This window comes from Canis aureus, chromosome X (genome assembly GCF_053574225.1).
Source record: "Canis aureus isolate CA01 chromosome X, VMU_Caureus_v.1.0, whole genome shotgun sequence".
Classification (NCBI taxonomy): domain Eukaryota; kingdom Metazoa; phylum Chordata; class Mammalia; order Carnivora; family Canidae; genus Canis; species Canis aureus.
Window position 1 is genome coordinate 118,527,424 of NC_135649.1, and position 18,844 is coordinate 118,546,267.

Sequence of the window (18,844 nt, forward strand, 5' to 3'; positions counted from 1 at the left end):
TTGAAATCTAGGTCACAGGACTTGCAGAAGCTATGGATTGCAGTTTGCTAATCTGACCATGGATATTTTAAAATAAATGATCAGTGGGCACTTTACCCACAATAACTGCTTCAGGGGAGCCCATAGATTATGTAGGTTGAGTTGTGGTCTGGAGAACAATCACCCAATGATTCCCTTTTTCTCTCTGTGTCTCTCTCTGGTTTTCATTTCACTGAATCATCAGGCTGAAAGAATCCAATCATCTTCCAGAAATTAGTTCACATAATTGCTTGGAAAATAGCATTAACAAAAGCTGCTGGTTGTGAAGTGGGTGATTTTTCCTTTGAAAACTCCTATTTCATCTTGATCTTTGCCCCGGGTGTCTGATGATGCTTACTGCGTTTTGATGGTGGTAGTGGTGGGGGTGCACTTTGGCTGAGAGCTCCCTGCACTTCCTGAGTTGTGGTTGTTTAATCAGGCAATTGTTTTCCTGACGAGTTGTGAGGGTTGGTAGGAGTAGGGCTGTGTGATGGATTGGAGAGGGTTGCACGGTTCTTCAGACAAATGGCAAACATATATTTTACAACCCAAAGATAAACATGGTAATAGCCAGACAGAAAAGAAGAAAATAGCCTATTCAGGGGAAATCATTTTTAAAAGCTTACAATAATATAAATAAATGCCTTTCTATTTTTCCCTTAGCATTTTTTTTTATATCTCAGCAATAAAAAGGTTTGGCTTATCGCCGTGAGTAGCAGGGACACAGTGAAATGACTTGAAAATGATACCTTACATTTGTACCATGGGCTAAGATTTCCAGAGCTCTCTGAGTGATGGAGAGATGTCTAACTCAGAGGAGTTAAAGGCTGGTCCTTGTTCTTCCACCCCATGGCCACAGCCTAATGAGCCTCTTGGGAATTTGCCTTCCTAAATTATACAGTTGATCCAGGATTTGAAGCCAGGATTCCCCACAGGAGCCTGTGCTCTACATGCCTGGAATCCTGGAATTCACAGGACTCAGAACCCTTGAGCCCAACATTATAACCAGGATTGTGTGTAGGGGTGTTTATGGTTTTGGTTTTTTAAAGTCCTTGCAAATATAGTTGGAGGTTAAATCAGATTCTCAAAGGGATACATAACCCTAAAAAGGTATGAAACACTGTATGAGGAGTGTTTTGCGTGAAGTTGATAGGACAAAAAAGCAGAACTAAACAAGAAATGACTCAAAGAGTGATGTCTCTCTAGACAATCCAGTGTCACAAAAAAATGTTTTGATGGAGGCAGAAGGATGTGTAGAGGGAGATCCAGACTTTATCCAACAAGTGATTCCATCTTTACATAAAAAGGAATTTAGAAATATGGTAGCAAACTTTAGACAGTGAAACTTGGGACTGGCTCTACTTTTCTATTTGTGTAGCACTTCCAGATGAGATGAAATTCTGAACCATTATTTTGACATCCTTTTCAGGACTTTTCTCTACATTGTCATTGTTCTATAAATTTCACAGTTACTTCGGTTTTATTTTTTTCAAAAGAAAAATGATAAGAATGTTTTTGGGTCACATATAATACAAATCCCTGCCAGTCTTTGGGAGTGAATTGTTAACCTCTGAAAATGAAAGAATCTTTATATTTTTAGAGATGGAAAGAGCCACAGAGAGCAGGTGACTCAGGACTCCATTAAAAAAAAATTTACGTGTAAATTTACGCACAGTAAAATCCGCTCTTTGTAGTATATACAATTCTGTGGATTTGATAAATGCATAGTGTTGGGCAGCTACCACTACAATCATGAGACAGCAATCTCAGTGCACCCCAGATTTCCTCCAGGTTCCCCTTTTCATCAGCATCTCCCCCTGCCAGAATTCCTGACAACTACTGATCTCTTCTCCATTCCTCCAATTTTCCCTTCTCCAAAAAAGACATAGGAATGGAATTATGCATTATGTAGCCTTTTTTTTTGATGAACAACAATTTTAGTTTTTATACTTAGAGGCTAATGAATAATGAAATTACTAATCCTATTAAAGAAAACCCAACATCTTAATAGGAAAGGATAACTATATTTACTCACTAAATACCATTTAAGTTTTCTACAACACAACTTGAAAATACCCAGCATACATGTTTAATCTCAGTACAATGGATTTAAGGCCAAGTATACATATTATAAACATCAAGGCTAGATTACAAATCATCATAGTCACCGTCGTCGTCGTCATCATCATCATCTTGTTTTCTTTTCAATGCATTTGATGATTCATTGGAAGTATTTTGTGATGACCCCATGTTAGTGGTAATAAGAATGTTTTTAGACCCAATTAATGATGGATTAATCAGAACATTCTGAACTGTGAATGCTGCAGGAATTGATGCTTTTACAGTTGGGGACTGTGATGTGGGCATCTGTACTGTAAACCTCTGCCCTGTGAGGGACATTGGAGTCCCTACTTTAGTTGACACTGACATGGTGTGTAGGGTTGGTATACCAAGAGTGGGAGTACTTGGTCTGCTAGTAACCGAACCAGCACTTAACAGTGGAACTGTTACTCTTCCCACAGAAGTGGATGCTTTTTTTTGTAAAGACTTTTTTTTTTTTTAAATTATTTATTTATTTATGATAGTCACAGAGAGAGAGAGAGAGGCAGAGACATAGGCAGAGGGAGAAGCAGGCTCCATGCACCGGGAGCCCGACGTGGGATTCGATCCCGGGTCTCCAGGATCGCGCCCTGGGCCAAAGGCAGGCGCCAAACCACTGCGCCACCCAGGGATCCCAAGACTTATGTCTATAGTTTGGAGCCGTCAAGCAGTATCTATCAGGCGGCAACCTCGGGCCTGAATATGGCTTGATTAATGGCAAAGGAGTTTGATTTCTTTGCCTTACAATATCTAATAAAAAAATCTCTTGGGGGAGGAGAGGTAAAAGACTGATCAGCATGACACTGAATGACCAACCGACATCATCTGCATCAACAGTAGCCTTCTTAGCATGGCTTGAATAAATTTTTGCATCATCTAGGATTGTGGTCACATATCGGAAGGCAAACTCGAACATCTGATTTATAAACCTTGGCTCATTTTCTGTAATCCCCATATCCTTCAGGATTTGTGCCATCATCTGTGCATCTTTCAGCATGCTCTTGGGAGAAGCCATCTTGCCAGACTCCGTGATATCTGTTGATCAGACTTCTTGAGCTAAATTACCCACATTAATGCATTTCAGTCCTGATCTTGATGCAAGTTCTTTGCCTACTGTGCTTTTTCCAACCCCTGGTGTACTGGTGAGCAGGATGTTCGGAAGCAAAACTGCATTATGTAGCCTTTTAAGATTGCCTACCTTCACTTAACATTATACCTGTGAGACCCATCCCTGTTGTTGCATGTATCAATACTTTGTTCACTTTAGGGCTACATAGTATTCCATTAGGTGGATGTACAGTAGTTGAAAGATACTTGAGTTGTTTCTCTAGTGTATTGGTGATTATGAATAAAATGGCTATAAACATTTGTATACAGGTCTTTGAGTTATATGGTATGTATATGTTTAACTTTATAAGAAGCTGCCAAATTGTTTTTTATTTTATTTTGTTTTATTTTTTTAAAGATTTTATTTATTTATTCATGAGAGACACACACAGAGAGAGGCAGAGACACAGGCAGAGGGAGAAGCAGGCTCCATGCAGGGAGCTGGACGCGGGACTCGATCCTGGATCTCCAGGATCGCACCCTGGGCTGAAAGCAGTGCTAAACCGCTGAGCCAGTGGGGCTGCCTTCAAATTGTTGTTGTTGTTTTTTTTTTAATTACTTATTTTGGTAAGAGAAAGAGAGGGAATGGGGATGGGGAGGGGCAGAGGGAGGAGCGAGGAGCTTGATGTGGGACTCGATCTCACAGGCCTGAGATCATGACCTGAGCTGAAAGATACTTAACCAACTGAGCCACCCAGGTGCCCCGCCAAACTGTTTTCCAAGGTGTTGTACCCTTTTGCATTTTGTATACCAGCAACGCGTAAGGATTCAAATCATGCCATATTCTTTCCACTATCTGGTGTTGTCTTTTGCATAGTGGTATCTTGCTATGGTTTTTAATTTTCATTTCCATGATGGCTAAAGATGTTGAGCATGTTTTTAGGTGCTTACTTTCTTGTTGTTGGAATCTGAGAGTTCTGCATACACTCTGGATCCAGGTCCTCTGTCAATTGTGTGATTTGCAGAAACTGTCTGCTAGCATCCATTGCAGGACTCCCATCTCAAACAAGAAGAAATGGACAGACATATTGATAGCTTTTGTGGTTCTGCTGTAAACTGACCGCCTTTGATGTTGCTAAGTCATTTAATTTATTTTGTGTTTCTGTTTCCTATTCTATACAACAAGAGGAGGGATGAGAATCTTTCTGAGATTCTTTGCAACCAGATGTGCCAGTGATTCTAAGGGACTGGCCCAAGTTCACACAGTTAATTAGTGGCAGAGTTTGGCTGGAGCTCAGGCTGTCTCCCACTCTGTTGTTGCCTTTGTTTGCAGTAGAATTCTTTTTACTTTTTTAAGTCTAATTTTTAGTATGTAATCCAACTACATGATTAAAAATTCAGAAAGTATAAAAGGGTATACTGTGAAAAAAAACTCCTATCACTCTGAACAAGTAATCCATGTTATTATTTCTCGTGTTCCATTCTGGAGCTTTAAAAAATATGTACAAACACATTTTTATGTGTGTTGTTATGTATATGTGTGTGTGCGCGCCCTCCTTTTCTCCTTTTGTAAGTGAATTATACACTCTACAGCATTCTTTTTTTCACTTCTGATAGAAATGCAAATTAAAACTACACAAAGATACATTTTTTTCAATTATTGTGCTTGAGGTTGAGGATCTTTTCATGGGATTAAAAACCATTTGTCTTTCCTTTTCCATGAATTCTCTGTTTATATCATTTTCCTGTGTTTTTTGTTTTTCCTATTGAGTTGCTGACATTATATCTATGAGCTGCTTATTTATTGGGGAAATTAACTGTGTGATATATTACAGTTTCCTCCTGGTTTGTCATCTGTATTTGAGTTTATTAGAGTTTTGCTGTAAGAGTGCTGGCTTTTATATGGTTGAATTCATTAGTATTGTTATGACTTTTGGCATTTGGTCAGAGCTAAAAAGGACTTTTCCCCTCTGGTGTTAAAGAAGGATTTTCCTTTTTAAAAAATTTTTTTTCTTTCAGTTCATGACCACATTCTACATTTTATATATATTTCAGTATTTGATGTGTTTGGAAGCTATCCTGGCACAAGGTGTGAGGCATAGATCCAAATATATTATTCCAGAAGGCAGCCCATTTGTCTCAATGCTATTTATTAAATAATCCAACTTTTCTCTCCTGATTTGAGTTGTCACCTGTAACATATACTATGTTTCTGTAATTTTTTTATTGTGTAAGAACACCTAATATGAGATCTCTACCCTTTTACATTTTTAAGTGCACAGTGCAGTGTTGTTAGCAATAGGCGCAATGTTTACAATAGATCTCTTGAACCTATTCATCTTGTATAACTGAAATTTTATACTCCTTGGACAGCACTAAATTTTCATGTTTTGCGGGTTCTATTTCAGAATAGAAATTTTCTACTCTATTCCCTTGGTCTTTTTTCCTATTTATGTTAAAGTTAATATGGAACATAAATAAATTTTAGCATATGATGGGGCTGGTCTTCCTTCATCACTGTTCTAGTTTCTTTACACTGTTTTTAACATTTTTTTAAAAAGATTTTATTATTTATTTGAGAGAGAGAGTACACTAGAGTGAGACAGAGTCTGAGCTGGGGGAGAGGCAGATGGAGAGGGAGAGGTAGACTCCCCAATGAGCAGGGAGCCCAATGAAGGGCTGGATCCCAGCACCCTGGGATCATGACCTGAGCCAAAGGCAGACGCTCAGCCCACTGAGCCACCCAGGCCTCCCAGTTTTAAACATTTTATTAAAAATATTTTCAAGCATGTGGCAATGTCAAGATTATTTTACAATGAACACTCATTTACCCACCACATGTATTCAATCAATATTTTACTAACCTTTTTTAACACATATCTAATGCATCTATTCATTGTTCTGTACACTAATTCATCATATTTTTTGATGCATGTCAAAGTAAATTGAAGACATCAGTATACTTGCTCCAAATAGTTTAGCATTGCCTTGTCATTAACTAGAGTTTAGCAATTTCTTATAGTAGTAGTTTTTTTTATTTTGAACCAAGATTTACATACAGTGAAATTCACTGAGGTTTGACAAATGCATGTACTTATGTAACCCAGACTGTTACCAAGATACAGAACATTACCATCACCCCAGAAAATTACTTCATGCGTCATGCCAGTCTGTCCCCAGCCCTACTCCCACAGAGACCACTGCTCTTCTGACTCCACAAAGTATGCTTTCTTTTGCGGAAAGCTTCTTTCAGGAGCATAACGTTTTTGAGACTTAAGCATGTTGTTTCATGTATCTGTAGCTTGTTTCCTTTTATTGACGAGTGGTATTCCGTTGAATGAATGCACCACATTTGGTCTGTTTATTTACCTATTAGTCAAGACCTGGGATGCTTGTAGTTTTTGCCTGTTTTGAACATTATCGCACAGCTCATTTTGTTGCCCATATGTTTTCTCTTCCTTTTTTGTGGGGACTGGATAAATATGTGTGTGAAGTGTCTCAGTCATAGGGTAAGTTTTTGTCTTTTCTTTTCTTTTTTTTTTTCTTTAAAGATTTTATTTATTTAATAGAAAGAGGGATCCCTGGGTGGTGCAGCGGTTTAGCGCCTGCCTTTGGACCGGGGCACGATCCTGGAGACCCGGGATCGAATCCCACGTCAGGCTCCCGATGCATGGAGCCTGCTTCTCCCTCTGCCTGTGTCTCTGCCTCTTTCTCTCTCTCTGTGTGACTATCATAAATAAATAAAAATTAAAAAATAAAATAGAAAGAGTGTGCATACCCACGGATCAGTAGGGGGAGGGGCAGAGGGAAGAAGCAAGTGGGGGATCCTGACCTGAGCCCAGGGCAGATGCTTAAACAACTGAGCTGCACAGGTGCCCCATATTTTTTGGCTTTTTAAGAACACTCGTACCCCCCAAGTCCTTTCTCCAAAGTGGTTATACTCTTTGACACTCCCACCAACATGTGTGAGAGTTCTGGCTTTTCTGATCCTCAGCATCATTTGAAGGTCAGTCTTATTAATTTTCTGACATAGTGGGTGGGTGTATGGTGGTACTACATGGTGGTTTTATTCTGCATTTTATTGATGACTAATGAGTCTGAACATTTTGTCATGTTCCACTGTCCATTTGAGTATCCGCTGTAAAGTATCTGTTAAAATCTTTGCCCATTTTTAAAAATTTTTTATTTATTTATGATAGTCACACACACACACACACACACACACACACACAGAGGCAGAGACATAGGCAGAGGGAGAAGCAGACACCATGCACCGGGAGCCCGACGTGGGATTCAATCCCGGGTCTCCAGGATCGCGCCCTGGGCCAAAGGCAGGTGCCAAACCGCTGCGCCACCCAGGGATCCCTCTTTGCCCATTTTTTATGGAGTTGGTTTCATCATATAATTCAGTTACTTTAGATTTTTGTTCTATCCTTACTTACCTTATGGTTCACTATAGAATTTAGGATCAGTGTACCAGACTTCTAAAACAAATTGGTTGGGTGCTATTTTATTTTTTATTATTGGTTTTAAGATTTTATTTCCTTTTAAAGATTTTATTTATTTATTCATGAGAGAGACAGAGACCTAGGCAGAGTTCTGAAGAAGCAAGAGCTCCCTGTGTGGAGCCTGATGTAGGACTCGATCCCAGGACTCCGGGATTGTGACCTGAGCCTAAGGCAGATGCTCAACCACTGAGCCACCAGGTGACCCTTTTTAAGATTTTATTTATTTATTTGAGAAAGAGGGAGTGGGAGGAGGAGCAGACTCCCCACTGAGCAGTGTGCCAATGAGGCTCTTGATTCCAGGACCCTGAGATCATGACCTGAGCCAAATGCAGAAACTTAAGCTACTGAGCCACCTAGGCACCCTGGCTGGGTGCTATTTTAGATAGATTTAGAGGCAGTTATATTTTGATGTTGATTTTTCATATGCAGGAACTTGGAATGCCTTTCATGTGTTTAAATTTTCTTCTCCTCTCCCCTGGAAGAACTTAAAAATATTCTTTCTAAAGTTTTTACATATTTCTTAAGTGTATTTCTAGACATTTTATATTTATTTTTGCTATTTTCAATGCTGCCTTGTCTACAATTACATCTTCTAATTTGTGTTGTTTACATATAAGAGAGCTGTTGATTTCTACTCATATATATGTTTTATGTTTTATTTCTGGACATTTTCATGGGAACAAGGCAAGATGATATGCCAGGATATCTGATGTAGAAATTTATTTATCCTTTACTTCTCAGCAAGTGACAAAGGCTGATTTTTAAAAATTTCTTTGTTAAAAATTTAAATTTCTTTTTCTCATTGCCATTGAGATAGGACAATGCCAGCAAATATAATTTGTCCATGGGATTCTTCCTTTAATTCTACTTTTTTTCTGCTTCTAGGAGCTGATTTGGTACAGGAAGCTCCTGCTGCCAGCTGGTTTACTCTTTTTTCTTTTTTTTAAAGATTTTATTTATTTATTTGAGAGAGAGAGGGAAAGTGAGCACCCAAGCCAAGGGGAGGGGCACAAGGAGAGGGAGAAGCAGACTCCCCGCTGAGCAGGGAGCCCAGATGCAGGGCTCATGATGGGCCAGAAACAGATGCCCAAATTACTGAACCACCCAGGCGCCCCTGCCAGCTGGTTTACTCTTACTTCTCTTGCACATGATGAGCCAAGTTCTGTGCCTTTGGTTCAGTGCCCCTTGTGTTTGAGAAGTGTGCTTTTACTGGCTCATTAGCAAATCTCTAGATGCTGCACAATCCTGTGGTGGCTTGTTTGCTCCTGTCTTCTCTTTAGCACCCCCTGATCAGTCTTCAATGACACTGGCAGTCATTTTGATACTTTGAAGTCTGAGGTTTAGCTTTCTTCTTATTTTATGCAAATTGATTTTTTTTAAAAAAACAACTCATTCTTAATTTCCTTTATGTTTGTATTTCCATGTCACATGAAAACTTGGGTCCTACTCTAAACATATTGGACCTACAGAAAGTGTTTAATAATATTCAGTGAATAATAATATTTTGATAATATTATCTCTGTCTTTTGTTTTTAATTAATTGTTCTTCTTTTTCCAAGGAACATATACTTCCTACTGCCTCCTAATTAGATTGGCTTCATTGTTGGTCTCTGTGTGTCTGGAGATTAGGAAACAGGATATTTTGTATCAAAATATCGAATGCCCTTACCAGTTCTCATTTTGGTGCTGAATAATTCTTAAGGCATCACTGCTGGCGTACTTAACTTTAAAAAGATGAGTGTACCTTTGTTTAGTGTTTTTTTTATGACAATAAATAATAGACCAATAATAAAGTCTCTTTTACATGAATATGGAGTCTTCCTCCTGCTGTACTGGGATGAACGGATGGTGTTTGGTGACACACCTCATTTCAGAAGCCAGAGGCCAGATAGCCATTCACTGAGGTTCAAGGTGAAACCTGTTGCCTGTTCGTTATGTCCTTTAGACAGCTTTTAACACCTGCCAGATTGGCTATTGTCAAAAAGACAGGAGATACCCAGTGTTGGCAGGGGAGTGGTGAGAAGGGAACACTTGCGCACTATGTTTGACAATGTCAATTGTACGGTTCCTGTGGAAAACACCATAGGAAACAACACTGCCTCCTACTGCACATCCTTGTGCCATAGCTTCTCTCTGCAGTCCATCCCATGTCCGTGCCCCGTGTTGTTCTTACATGCCCCCAAAACCCCCTGCCATAGCATTTCCTGGCTCTCCATTGCCTGCAGAATAAAGTTCTAAATCCTCTTCCTAGTTGTTAAGATGGAGAGGTTTGTGTCATTGCTGAGCCCTTCCCAACATTATTGCACAGCTGTAGCCAGGCAAGTCTTGTTATCGCAGTCACACACCCCATGCTGGTTTCAGCTCTGAGCTGCTCTGGTGTCTCCTCCATGATAGGATTGCTCTCAGAATTATTGGCCTAAATGCTGCCTTTATATGTTCCCACTTCCAAGCCCTACCCTCCATGGTGCCAGTTTTCACTGGGAACTCTTCTTCGGACTATCCTCCTTCGTTGTCATCACCTGTTAACGTTTCTGTCAGCTTGTACTGTGGTTTTCAGTGGATCCTTAAGAAGGGAACTGTGGATTCTACCCTGCGGCACTGTCCCTGTGGTATTACGTTTAGAAGGTTTCAAGTCTGATGACTGACACTTTAATTGATCTAATTTTTAATGAGGTGGCTACTGTGCTTTCCTCTCAGAAACGTTTGTTTACCTTCTAGTTTTTTAAACTGTTGACACAGTAGTGGGATGACTGGATCTTATGGTGTTTCTATTTTTAGTTTTTTGAGTAACCTCTACACTGTTCTTCAGTGAGGCTATACCTGTTTGCATTCCCATCAGCAGTGCAAGAGGGTTCCCCTTTCTCCACATCCTTGCCAACACTTGTTGTTTCTTGTGTTTTGGGTTTTAGCCATTCTGACAGGTGTGAGGTGGCATCTCATTGAGGTTTTGATTTGTATTTCCCTGATGATGAGTGATGTTGACCATTTCCTCATGTGTCTGATGGCCATCTGGTGTCTTCTTTGGAGAAAGGTTTGTTCATATCTTCTACGCATTTTAAATTGTATTATTTCTTTTTTGGGTGTTGAGTTGCATCAGTCCTGGGTTTTCTATATTTTGATTACTAACCCTTTATCAGTTATGTCATTTGCAAATATCTTACCAATTCAGTAGGTTGCCCTTTAGTTGTGTTGGTCATTTCCTGTACTTTGTAGAAGCTTTATGTTTTTATGTAATCCCAAGATTATATTTGCTTTTATTTCCCTTCCCTCAGGAGACATATCTAGAACACTGTTGCTTTGGCTAGTGTCGGAGAAATTACTTCCTGTGCTCTTTTCTGGGGTTTTTATGGTTTTTGGTCTCACATTTAAGTGTTTCATCCATTTTGATTTTATTTTTGCATATGGTGTGAGAAAGTGGTCCAGTTTCATTCTTTTGCCCGTAGCCATCCACTTGTCCCAACACCATTTGTTGAAGAGTCTTTCCTATTGCATATTCTTTCCTGCTTTGTCAGAAATTAATTGACCATATAATTGTGGGTTTATTTCTGGGTTTTCTGTTGGGTTCTCTTCATCTATGTGTCTATTTTTGTATCAGTACCATACTGTTTTGGTGATGACAGCTTTGTAGTATATCTTGAATTCTGGGATTGTCTAGTTTTATTGATCTATTATTTTTTAGTTTCTGTTTCATTTATTGCTGCTCTATTTTCAATTATTTCCTTCCTTCTACTGGAATGAGTTTTGTTGTTCTTCTTTCTCTAGCTCTTTCAGGTGGAAAGTTAGTTTATTTGCTATTTTTCTTGTTTCTTGAAGTAGGACTGTATTGCTATAAACTTCCCTCTTCCAACCACTTGTAGTGCATCCCAAAGATTTTGGACCATTGTATTTCTGTTTTCATTTGTCTCCATGTATTCTTTCCTCATTGATTGTTTTTTTTTTTTTTCCTCATTGATTGTTGATTGACCCATTCGTTGCTTAGTAGTGTGGTGTTTGACCTCCATCTATTTGTAGTTTTTGAGATCTTTTTCCCAGTAGTCAGTTTTTTAGTTTCATAGTATTGGGGTCAGAAAAGAAGCATGGTATGATTTTAATCTTTTCTAATTTGTTGAGACATGTTTTGTGGCCTATTCTATGATCTGTTCTGGAGAGTGTACCATGTGCACTTGAAAAGAATGTGTATTATGCTCTTTTAGGATGGAATGCTGTGAATGTATCTGTTACGTCCGTCTAGTCCAATGTGTCATTCAAAGCCATTGTTTCCTTGTTGATTTTCTGTTTGTGTGATCTTATCTGTTGCTTTAAGTAGAGTGTTAAAGTCCCCTACTATTATTTATTACTATTGATTACTTCCTTTATGTTGGTTATTAGTTGCTTTATGTATTTGGGTGTTCCCATGTTGGATGCAGAAACTTTTACTATTGTTACATCTTCTTGTTGGATTGTTCCCTTTATGGTTAGAAGTGTCTTACTTTGTCTCTTGTGCCAATCTTTTTTATTTTATTTTATTTTATTTTATTTTATTTTATTTATTTATTTATTTTTTTATTTTATTTATGATAGTCACAGAGAGAGAGAGGCAGAGACATAGGCAGAGGGAGAAGCAGGCTCCATGCACCGGGAGCCCGATGTGGGATTCGATCTTGGATCTCCAAGATCGCGCCCTGGGCCAAAGGCAGGCGCCAAACCGCTGCGCCACCTAGGGATCCCTCTTGTGCCAATCTTTAAAGTCTTTTATATCTGACAAATACGCGCCATTTGCTTCGACGTGGATGGAACTGGAGAGTATTATGCTGAGTGAAATAAGTCAATCGGAGAAGGACAAACATTATATGGTCTCATTCATTTGGGGAATATAAATAATAATGAAAGGGAATAGAGGGGAAGGGAGAAGAAATGGGTAGGAAATATCAGAACGGGAGATAGAACATGGAAGATTCCTAACTCTGGGAAACGAACTAGGGGTGGTGGAAGGGGAGGAGGGCGAGGGTGGCGGTGACTGGGTGGCGGGCACTTGACGGGATGAGCACTGGGTGTTATTCTGTATATTGGCAAATTGAACACCAATAAAAAATAAATTTATTATTAAAAAATTAAAAAAAAATAAAGCCTTTTATATCTGATGCAAGTATTGCTTCCCAGGCTTTCTTATCACTTCCGTTCGCATGATAAATTTTTTCCAATCTGCATGTGTATATAGGCCTGAAATGAGTCTCTTGTGGGCGGCATCAAGATGGGTTTTGTTTTTTTATCCATTCCATCACCCTGTGCCTTTCAATTGGAGTGTTTAGTCCATTTACATTCAAAGTAACTACTGAGAAGTATGTACTTATTGTCATTTTGTTACTTGTTTTATGGTTGCTTTTATTTAGCATCATTTCATTGAGTTCTCCTCCTGTGATTTTGTTTTTGTTCTTTAATTTGGGACATGTTTCTTTGTTCATTTTGTGTAGCTCTGTGTCTGTTTCTCTGTGTTAGGAAAGTCAGGTATGTCTGCTGCTCTTGAAAGAAGTGGCCTTATGAAGAAAAGATCCTGTAGTGCTCTGCAGTGCAATGTCTTCTGTTCACCAGAGCCTGGCACTTCAGAGGTGTCTCCTATGTCTGTTGCATGTACCCTGCTATTGTGGTTGAGCTGCATTTGTTTTCAGTCCAGTCATCTGTAATGGCTCTCTCTGCCTGTTGTGTGCAGCGATTGGTCCCTGTGTGGTTTAGCAGGCTAGTCTGGGGCCACTTTGACCTTGAGTTGAGTCAGACCATGTATTTATCGGAGATGCAATAGCAGTGAAGTGCAAGGTGCTTTCTCTGTGTTGTCCCCTGAGAAGCTTTTATTGGTGGGCAAGGATTGCAGTTAGACCCAGTGGCTGTCCCTAGCCCACTGCTCCTTCTCGGGCTGCAGTTGGACTGGTGTGTGTCGTTATCTTCCTCTCTTGGAAGCGAGAGTCACTTTGGAGGGCTTACACACTGACAGGCTTGTGGCACCACTTGGGGTGGGCTCTGGCCAGGGTGTCCTCGAGGGGGCAGGTCTGCAGGTGAATGAGGGGCTAGGTGTGGTGCTCGCAGGTCCATGCTGATTTGCTGCAGGAGGAGGCCATCTCTGTAAGGGCAGGGACTCAGCTTCCTGTAGCCTCCCTCCTGGCTCTCCCAGAGCTGAGCCTGATGATTTTTAAAATTCCAGGTTTTAAGTCCCACTGTGAGCTCACAGAATTTGACCCCTCTCCTTTTCAAAGCCAAATACTATGGGATTCCTCTTCCCCTTGCAGGCTTGCTGGTGTGCCGGTCTGTTTCTCGCTCTTTCCCTGCCCATGGCTCCCTCCTTCATGTGTTCAGACCTATGGGGTTTAGCTCCCTACCACATGTTCACCTTCCTACCCTCTTCAGTACGGCCTTTTCTACATTTAGTTGTGGAGTTTGTTCTGCCAGTCTTTAGGTCATTTTAAGGGTTATTTACATTAATGCGAGTGGTATCTAATTGTATCTGTTGGACGAATTGAGCTTAGGATCCTCTCATTCTGCCATATTCCTGAAGTCTGAGCTGTGGAACATTTTGCTACTGAATTATTCTAACCATTTGTTATAAAGAAAAAAATTCAGCCCAAAGACTGTTTTATCATCTCTGACCAGTTTTGTAAATCAGTGTAAATAAGGAAACTACATCTTGCCCCCGTATATCTCACATCTGATTAAATACATCTTTGTACTTATATTCATCTTATATGAACATGTAGTGCTGTCCAAAAAGAAATGTAACAAGAGTCACACATGTAATTTACCATTTTCTGATAAACGTTTTTAAGAGTAAAAGAGAGAGGTGAAATTAATTTTGTGTTTTATTTAGCCTGATACAACCAAAATATTTTCATTTCAATACCTAATCATTATAAAAGTATTAAGATATTCTACATTCTTTGTTTTGTACTACATATTTGAAATCTGGTGTGTATTTTTCACTTACAGCACATCTCAATTTGGAATTGCCATATTTCAAGGGCTCTATAGTCACATATGGTTGGTGGCTGCTGTACTGGGCAGCAGTTCTGTAGTTCTAGAATTCACATCTCTTAACTTTCTATAAGGTAAAGTTTCTCAGTCTCAGCACTATTGACATTATGGGCCAGATAATCTTTGTTGTGTGTGTGGGGGTGGGGTGGGGTATGGTCCTGTGCATTGTAGTATGTTAAGTAGTATATTCCTGACCGCAACCCACTAGATACCAGTAGCACTGCCCTTCCATGATATGCCAACCAAAAACTGTCTCCAGACATCATCAAATCAGAACTAAAGCTACAAGAAATAGTCATAGGCATCATGAGAAGTTATCTTTAGTTGTGCTTGTTAGAACTCATTGATGATTTTTCCCAGCCTCTCACAAATAGTATTCTACAGAGCTAAGTGAATATATGGAGACACTGCAATACTCGTTCCATTCCATTGATTCTTTTGTGGCTCTGTGCTGGTAGTGCATGAATTAGTTATTGATTGGAAGGCACAGTGGATTGTTGAAATCCTCTTAACAGTCCCTTTCAAAGTGTTGTGGAGCATCATATTGTAAGTCTAAGTAAACACTTTCGAGAATATACTGCTAAATGTTCTCTCTGAAAATCACTGTCATTGTGAATTTAATGTTCATTGAACGTACTGTAATGTATTGGGGAAATAGATACATGCTAGTGGAGGGACAAGTTTGGTTTAGTTTTGATGAATGGATTTATGATGAAGTGATTATTTTCAGCAATGATGCTAAATAGACCCTTCACATGTAGTCTAGAAGCCTGTAAATTTGCATGAGAAGCTCATATTTTTACAAAGGATTGTGAAAGACCAACGTAAACTGTATTTATATTGGCAGGCTGCATTGATTTGCTACAAGCAAAATTTATTTAAGTATTCTGTCATTGGGGGACATTTTGTTCTGGGGGTTTTGTTAGGGATGACCTTTAGAAGGAGGGAAAGTTACTTGCTTGAATAAAACTGAGAGTTCCAATTTAGAACATCAGTGGTCAGTCTCCTGATGTAATAATATTTTTTTCCCCAAAGATTTATTTTAGAGAAGGAGGGGAGGGACAGAGGGAGGGAGAGAGAGATAGTTTCAAGCAGATTCCCCACTGAGCATGGAGCCTGATGTGAGGGTTTATCCCATGACTCTGAGATCACAACCTGAACTGAAATGAAGAGTTGGACACTTAGCCAACTGAGCCACCCAGGTGTCCTGGGGATTTTTAAATATAAATGCTTTAAAATATAAAAACATGTTCTCACCCACAGAGGACTCAAACTACAATGTCTGGTGTAGTTTTAATCCAAATAGTTCACTTTTTTTGTGTTATGAAAATTCCAGTGAACATCAGATTATCTACAGATGAGTGGGGTACATTGCTCAGATTGAAAATCAGAACTCATGTATTTGAACTTGTAGTTCTTCATAAGCAGAACTTAAAATGATTTTATTTTTTAACTATAATAAGAAAAAAGTGGATAAAGACAAAATGTCAGTGGGTAATAATGTTTGTGTAGTATGGTCAGTGATCGTGTTTCATAAGGGATGAGTAACTATCCAAGTTATTCAACAAACATCTCCTGAGTATTTGGTATGTATCCGTCACTAATCTAGAGATTGGGGGCACTGACATGAATACACAAGATGGAATCTGCCCTCACAGAGATTGTCATATGAGAAGAGAGAGAAATAGGCAATTTTCAAACATATGGTAGGTGCCATGGGGGAAGTGTAGGGGATATGGGGATATATGGGAAGATCTGGGATTGGCAACTTTCTTAGATTCTGGGATCTAGAGATGCTTCTAGAATATAATAGTTTGGAAGAAGGAGTAAGCATTAGCCTGGAAAATGATAGAGATGGTCTAATAGCATAAGAGGAGAGGAAAGTGTGGGAGATTATTCTAGGCAGGAGGTTAGAGAGAATATGATATTTTGGAAAAATCGAAGTTTAATTCTGTAGTTCACAAGTGGGAAAAAAGCTAGGAGCTAGTTTGTGTTGCTAGGGTGTTATAAATTAAATTACTTTCTACATATATCCATTTCCTCCCTTTGCTTTTATGTGGGCAACGCCCTCTTTCACATTACTGGTGTTGGGTTTGGCCTATGACTTGCTTTGACCAATGGAATATTAGCAGACATGATGTAATGAAGCTTGAAAAGACAAGCTTAAGCTAGTTTATAAACATGCAGACCTGAAATCAGCAGAGGCACCTTTCTGAATACAATCTAGATTAGCTAAACTCCAACCAACCCACCAACTTGTGAGCTAGTAAATGCTTTTTATTGCTTGCTGCTGAAATTTTGTGTTTGCTTCTTATATAGCAGAAGCTGACTAGAATATCAGAACACTGATCTACAATTCAGAACGAATCACTTGATTATTTCTGTTTTTCATTCACATATTAATTCTATTCTATACAGATAGGATGTTTAATATCATCTATAGATTACATAATGAATGATGATAGAATGAATAATGTATTGACAAAAGGGAAAAATGAGTATGTTAGTGCAGTACGATAGAGCTACAATGTGAGCAACCACAAATAATACTGTTAGAATGCAAAATAAGACTTTTGTTTATTGGTGCACTCATTCAACATTTATTGATAAAAAAAAAGTACAATGTGTCCAGTACTGTTGGGAATCTAGGAAGACAGCAGTAGGAAAGACATTATCCTGTTTTCATGGAGGTTATAATAGAGGATCCAGAGGTTTGTAGTAAGAATTTTGTAGGGATTAAATATTTCTCCAAATAAAAACTCAGTGGGTTGGACTCCCCTCTCAGGCCCCTTGCCCATTCCCTGACCACGTGTTCCCACCTCCATGTTTTTTAGGAATGACCAATTGTTTTTACTTTTTCATAGTTGAGACAAGAAAAAATAAGGGAAAGATTTCAGGTGCCCCAAATTATATTCTCATATCTAAAAGTATCCTGAGATTCTGGAAGCAATTTCCAATGGAAGCTCTGAAAATTCCTTTCTGGGAGATATTTAGGCAATGGGTATGAAAAAAATCTTGGGGAAAGGTTTCATGTTTAGCTCTGCCACATAGTAGTTGGAGAGCACAACCAAATGACTCTACAGTCTCAAGATTTGGTCTTTGCAAAATGACTGTCTATGGGCAGGATTTTGTTTTCCATTTTTACTGCAGCTGGCTCTAAATTTGAGGTCGTTAATGCATTGTTTAATGTGTATTCCACTGTGGCAGCTTGTCTCCTTTCAGAAATAAGCTAAAATAATCAATTTCTAAAAATATCCTCCAAGCCCGATTGCTTTTGGCATGTTGGACCCAGGCAGGCTATCTTGTGGAAAGTTGAACAAGCTGGATATTTTTGTAGACCTGTTCTTGGTTGTAGTCATCACCACACTGACAACAGTCTGTGTCAATCTGTTTATTCTTTCCCAATCTGTTCAAGGGGAATGAAAATAAATGGGCAGAACCCAGTTGTTCTAGGGAAGTAGAAAAGATATGCAATAGAGATGTAGATCTTAAGGAATGAGTCATGACATGCAAGTCACTCTAATTTTATGAAGTCAGTAAGTGTTTTCACAATATGGGCAAAAAGCAATGTTAATATACCCGGTTAAAAGAAAATTCTATTTTTCATCACTACCAACAGTGGGACAAAATGCCATGTTGTTCCTAATGTCATGCTGTGAGAAGGGCACAGCTTTACTTCTTTGACATTTCTGCCAAGAAGTGCATAACCTGGATTTAATCATGAGGAAGCATCAGGCCAACCCAAACTGAGAGCATCCTAAAAAACAACTGTCCTGTACTTTTGGAAAATGCCAGTGTCACTCAGGACAAAGAACATAGACATGAAAAGTAAACACAGTGGGTCAGAGGGAAACATTTCTGTATGGAATATTATTAAGTAAATTGCTGAAATCTGAATATGGCAATAATAATTTATCAGTGTAAAATTTCTTTAATTTGATAATCATGTTCTTCTCTGAAAACATTCTCTGAAGTGTGTAGGGTTAAGTGGTATGGTGTCAGCAAGTTCCTTTCAAACAGATGATTCAGAAAACTCACAGGTAAGAAGCAAATGGGGCAAAATGTTTCCAGTTGAATTTTTTCAGGGTACATTGAAATACTTTGTAGATTTCTTGTGATTCTTCTGTAAGATCTAAAGTCTTTTAGAATAAAAAATAAGAATTCTTTAGCAAAAA

At 39.0% G+C, this 18,844-nt stretch overlaps 1 long non-coding RNA gene and 1 pseudogene across 3 annotated transcripts in view; one reads left to right on the forward strand and one right to left on the reverse strand.

Moving 5' to 3' along the window:
• Positions 1-18,844, forward strand: part of LOC144308088 (uncharacterized) — a 478,315-nt gene that overhangs the window by 173,334 nt on the left and 286,137 nt on the right. The window lies entirely within an intron of this gene.
• On the reverse strand, positions 2,167-13,736 carry LOC144308966 (transcription initiation factor TFIID subunit 9-like; annotated as a pseudogene).